Source organism: Acanthisitta chloris, unplaced genomic scaffold, assembly GCF_000695815.1.
Source record: "Acanthisitta chloris isolate BGI_N310 unplaced genomic scaffold, ASM69581v1 scaffold16530, whole genome shotgun sequence".
In the NCBI taxonomy this organism is placed as follows: Eukaryota; Metazoa; Chordata; class Aves; order Passeriformes; family Acanthisittidae; genus Acanthisitta; species Acanthisitta chloris.
The window spans coordinates 28,497-34,841 of record NW_008650090.1 but is presented as its reverse complement, the minus strand read 5'-3'; positions in this window follow the sequence as shown (position 1 = coordinate 34,841).

Genomic DNA, 6,345 nt, shown 5'->3' with positions numbered 1-6,345 from the left:
AAAACCCAAGCACCCAAAGCTTAGTGCCTGTGTGCCAGTGTGTTCCTACCTCGTTCTAGGAATCTCTGCTGTGTTACATCTGCACAACACAAAGCAGGAACAAACAGGTGGAACTGAGAACAGGATCTGCTGCACATGAGGTTTGAGATGTCTGGAATTTTTCAGAGCCTGTTTGCTGCACTTCTGCCTTCAACCACTGCCAATTTACATGTAAAATAAAATTACATTGCAGTAAAAAGCCATGGAGGGAAGTATAATAATAACTTCAGCAACTAGTGTGAGCAGACGGTAGAGGAACTTCATCACCAGTCTCAGCAGACTTTTTGGGCTAGCATCTGATCTTACTTGTGTAGAGTAATACTTCCTTCTCCAAAGAGTCCCATGGAAATTTACTGAACTACTTCGAAAGCTGTAATATTTGGGAGCAGCACATTGGTTTCTGGCCCACAGGTTTCATTCTTTTGAACTTGATGTGCCAGTTAAACATCATCTCGTAGCAGCAGCTTGGATTTTATCACAAATGACTATCCTCATAACAGCCTTTTAAAATGCATAGGGGAACTTTTCAGGCATAAAGATCTTTAAGTCAGAAGAAGAGTGCAGGAGTGTACATATGGCCTTGCTCATTGTATCACAGAGTTCTAATTTGCTGGGACATTTGCTTACCACAGAGTGCATCTACATGGCTTTCTCTCTCTGTGATTTATTTACTAAATGAATTAGGAACCAAGAGCTGAATGGGAAGTTCAGAGCTTTTGCAACTCACCCAATTCTCAGGCCAGAAATAAACAAAGGAACCTAAATTTGGGAAGACATTTTTAAAGACTTGGCCCCAATATTTCTAAGTGCTAGACAGTGAATACACACTTAACATATAAAGAACTGCTGCATTTGCAGATTATTTCTTTGCCAAAACTGTTTGGAATTCGGGTTCTGCTCCTGCCCTAGAAATACTCTGCAGTTCTCTAAAGGGGAGCAGAAACTAATGAGGATAAATTGGTTTTATTCACATCCGAAATGTCTGTCTCTCTTTTTTGCTCCTGAATCTGCAGAGCTTTTTCCTAGTCTAAAAAGAAAATGTGTGCCACAGAGGCAGAAATTCCAAGGAAAAACAGAAGCTAGGTAGTTAGAACTGAACTGAATCATAACCTAAGCTTTAAATGAGATTTTTTTTTAATAATAAAAAAAGAAGTTTCTATACTTATAAATCTTCCTTATTCTTAGTTTCAAAGCGAAACAAAAATGGAAAAGAACAAAACCCCACAAAGCATTTCTCATGTTATTCTGCCACAGCTAAAAGTAGGTGGGGTTTGAAATCTCCAACTAAATTTGGATTCCCTGCGATTTCTAGCCAAATCTGACTGGAGCTGGGAGGTCTGCATGGGAACATCTGTATCAGCAATCTAAAGTCTCTGTCTTCTTCCCTGCAGGCTGCCAAAGCATTAGGGATGCTCTCTTTGTCTTTACAGCCATGCCTTGCTATGGTTGTGCTGTGGAACTTACCACCACTATGGGACTAAAAAAAAAAAAGGATTTGCTGCTGTTTTCTCAACATTTTCCACATAAAAGGAATATGTGGCACTTTGTGTACATGGATGCCAGCGAGATGAGTGAATTGACACACGTAGGTAGAGAATCAAGCTGCTCCTCCATGGGTAGAGGGAACTGTTAGCACTGGCTTACATTTTTAAATTAAAATTCCTGCCAACCCTTCAAAGAGAGAAATGAAGTCTGGTTTAACAGGGAACCAGTCATGCTTCATTCTTGATTTATTAACATGTTTGATGAGACAACTGTTAGCATGAAAGTTCCAGCAGTTTACCAGCTTTGTAAAATGTACTATAGGAACAACCATGGAAATAATTGTATTTGTCTCTTACGAACTGAATTGTGTTACTAAGCATATTTTGTAATGCTTTAAGAGTTTGCAAAAAAAAAAAAAAAAAGAGAAGAAACTTACTTTCTCCTACACTGTTCTGATAGCAACTGTATATTGCAAAGGATGTCAGGTCATGGCATGAAAGTCTGTGTCAACCAAAGGACTTGAAGCTAATTGTATAAACTACTCAACAACACCAAGGATGTGAGCAATCTGAGGCAGCAGCCCCTTGTCTTTCCTTTAACTAGTGCATTTTTTTCTCAGTGCAGAGCTTGTTTCTAAATAGCACATCTGCTGTCAATACAAACCCAACTAAGTACATGTCTTATCATTGCCCATCACTGGAAGCCAAGGCCTGTGTGAGAAGCTCTGGGACTTCTGTTAAAGGAACCTTTGTGTGTCCCCACTGGGACTGCTGTTTCACTGAGATAGACTTTACAGATGCACAGAAATGTTAAGATTTTTTTTTCTCTGTGTTGAGACATGAAAAATTATTTTTAAGGGACAAAGAATTTTATGTCCTCCAGAAGTACTTGGATGCCAAAGGGAGCCAGGATTAAATAAGAACAGATCTGCCACTGCTCTCAGGCAAGAAGCAAACCCACTTAAACCACAGATTACAAATGCTCACAAATAAACCTGACCTGTGTTTAAATGAACTGACATTCCCTCTCCCATCTTCACCACCTTACGATCACCTTGATCTTGCTTCTGTTGAAGAACAGATTGTAAAAATGGGACAGCTAAAGCAAGTCTTGCTTTCAAAGTGTCTACAGTCAAATTGTTTAGGCGTTGTCATAGACTGCAGCTTACAGCATGTCTCCTGTGGTCATGTGCAGGTCAGTGCTCAGTGATGCCTGCCTCTGTGTTTTGGAAAAAAAAAAGAGTGACTTCACTTTGCAGGAATATATATGCTGTGTGTGTGATGAATTTGTGCCTTTTATAACTGTAGCATTTTCTAAAGTGCCTCTGTGGTGACTGTCTCCCTTGGTTTCCTTCTTCAGCTCCCTTTTCAATAGGCTCTGCAGATATTTTTATCTGACAGCTGTGAACTTTTTTTAACCTTAATTAGAATCAATAAATATTGTCATGTCACATGTATTGTTTGAGGGTTTTCTTTCATGGAAGCCCCTTTTGACTCGGTTGTGATGGTAGGTATTACTTACACAACATTTTTCATTTGATACTGAAGCCAGAGAGGTACCTTTGTCTTTTCTCTGTAAAGAAAAAGGAGAGAAGGATGAAAAGCTCAAACAACCCCCTAAAAGCACCAAAAGCTGCTCCAACCCCTCAAAAAACCCCAGATACCAAACCCCCACATTTGATACTAATATAGATGGCCAATTGTCTTACAGTTAAGAATTAGTTTTTATTGCTGTGGAGGAGTTTGGAGTGTGTTCATCATGAGCATACACCTCTCTTGGCACCTTGTTTGCCAGAACACATATGGGCAGGGACAGGTTTTATAGCTGCTCTTAAGAGTCCAGGGCAGATGGTGTGAGGCTGAAACTGAACGTGGGAAGAAACAGACCTTATACCAAATACTCTGTGGTGTAAATGTAAAACCCCTGGAAGAAAAAAGAGACAAAAATCACTGGCTTCATTTCACCCACCAGCTCAGTGCCAGTACTAGAGACATAATGTAACGGAAGAACAAATTTGGTCCTGGGATGGGACCTGTGCTTCCCAGAAACTAGACCTGGAATACTGGAAAAAATGTAACCATCCATGTGAAAAACATCAAAAGCATGGAGAGCTCTTTGTAGAGGCTTAACTTTCAGTATTACAAGTTGTAAAGGAGCACAAATACCGTGAAAGCAAATACCCTCAACTAATCCTTTGCACGCTCTGTAAAGCATCTGTCCCCTAAGAAACGTGTCAGAACCAGCAATGCATTTCACAGCCCTCAAAGCAGCTCACGAGTGGTTATGACTCTAAAACATTGCTGTGTTGGGTCAGATTTGACCTACCTCTTTAACCCTTTGTTCAGACTTACCCTGTAGCATCCCAGAGGAGGTAACTGAAATGGCATTATTACTAATTTATTTCTTTACAAAGCTTTCAGTATGCATGTCAAAGAGACTATGTCAGTCAAGAGGTACTTCATTATTTCCAGCATTATTTCCAGCAGTCCAGCACACAGAAAAGTAATGCAGACAGATTAATACAGGAGAAATCCATTTTGTTTAACATCTATAAAAGATACAAATATGATTTCCCAAGAAACCAATTAGAAATCCCACTCATTGTTTAGAAGTGTTTGCAAATTATTTGGCTAAATCATGCAAAACTCACTGCTAGTATGAGACCCGAGGATCATTTTTTTCCTCTTGTCTTGTGTAATTATACCAATTGCTCATCTGGAGCAAATCCCAAAATGCTTGAGGGACTGATGAACTTTGCCTTCTGGCTCAAGGCAGGCTAAATTCCCCCTGGGCCTGTGAAATTGCCTCAGAAAAAAAAAAAAGCATCCAAGAATGAAAGGCAAAATTTGCTTCAGATTGTAGAACCAAGATACAGTTTGGTATCTACTGGAAAGAAGACACAGTTCTTCTCTGGCTGATCCTGCTCTGTAGGGTGAGTGGGGAGGGATGGGCTCCTCACCTGGTGTCTCAACCCATGCAGGTACTGTAGGACTCCTATGAGCACATCCTTCTCTCTCACTTTCCACATAGGAGGATACCTAAGTGAATGAGGTTTCTAAATTCAGTGTCTCTTCAGCCTTCTCATAAGCCTCCTTTATGTACTGGGAGGCTGCTACAAGGTCTCCCCAGAGCTTCCTCTTCTCCAGGCTGAAAAACCCCAACTCTCTCAGCCTATGTGCATGGGAGAGTTGGCCAACTCTCTGATCACCTTTGCTCCCTCCTCTGGGCCTGCTCCAAAAGGTATGTCTTTCCTATAAGCTCTCAAAATAGCTGTGAAACACAGGCTAAGGGTCTCATCCACTGTCTTTACAATTTGGCTCGTCCCAGTTCTCCATTCTTCCTGGCATTGCTGAAAGAGGCAAAAAAAGTTGTTTGAGTTTTTACACAGGTCAAAGCCAGTCTCACTCTGTTTTGACAGAATGGGAGAAATAGGTTTTCTAATTTAGAAGCAAATTTGCTTTCATCCAGGGTTGTTTGGTTTTTTTTGCTATATGCACAGTGGATTTGCTGTTAGCAATTTTTATAATCCTTCCTTAGCAAAATGGCCCTAACAAGATAATTCATATCCACACAGCTCCATTTTCTCTGGTATCTACAGCCTCTCTAGATTCCCACTATCCCTGCAATTTTAAGTGGGGAAAAAGAGCCTAATCCAAATCTAAGTGATCCATTCATTTGACCTGCAGCACAAAGCAAACACAGCCCAGTCTCACCTGCCCAAGGGCATAATGTCATTGAACATCAGTAGTAACTTGGAGTGGGACTGTCATTGAGTGCCATTTCCCTGTGGCAGCAGAGTCTTGAAGAAGCTCTTGAGGAAGTGGTACCCAGCAGAAACACCAGCCTTTGGCTGACTGGATTTGTCAAGTGGCTCAGTTCACTCCTGCACCACCATCTAATGGGATTCAACACTGCACTCGACTATGCTCTGGTGCTTGGATGGGAAGGAAGGCAGAAAAGGAGACATTAATAATGCACTGAGGCATCCTTGTCAGATCTCAGGCTGTTTGCTCCCAATTTGCATATGCTCCAAGTTGTAAGAGAACACTTTGCACAGCAGTGTTGCATTTAGTAGAAATTACATTATAATTTCAGATGTGGAAACTTGTATTCCAGGTCTGAGGCAATGAGATGTCCCATTGGGCTGTGCAGTCATTATCTCAAACAATTGAAATGCATGCTTGCACTTCATCAAAATCAAGGAAAGATGTTACTCCAGCCTCCACTTGCCAATTCAACCCAAAGTGGAACAAGAATATTTAACTCAATTAGAAACTATATTATTTCCCAATAATTTCTTTGTGAGAAGGAGTTTGGTGAGTAATTTTTCAGGGTGTGCCTATTTGAGCCAACACCTCTAGCTATCCCTGTAAAGCAAACTCTCCCCCAAAAAAAACCCTTTTCCCAGGAAGGGAATGTACAGGTGCATTTAGGATGTCTACTTACACTTTTCTTCCAGCTCCTTCATGCTGGAGCTGGCAAAGGGTGGTACCACAGCCATTTATTTCCCTGCCCTGATTTCTGCCAGGGGCTGGCTAGAGCTGGGAAGCAGAGGCTGCAGGGATAGAGTTTGCCTTTCTCTGCTTCCAGCAGTGTGGCCTATCAGAGATCGGAGATCAGTGAGAACTTTAGCTTGAAGCATCCCTTTCTGTTAGAATGTTTCCATTGCAGAATTTGATATTTTGGGTACCCCACAGGAAGAGTAAGCATCAGTGCATAAATAGCCACTGAGACCTTCCTGCAAATCAGTGTTAAGCTTCTGCCACCTTTTTGTTTGCAAGGTGATAAAATACTGCTATTAAGTAGCCAGAGGATGGCAGC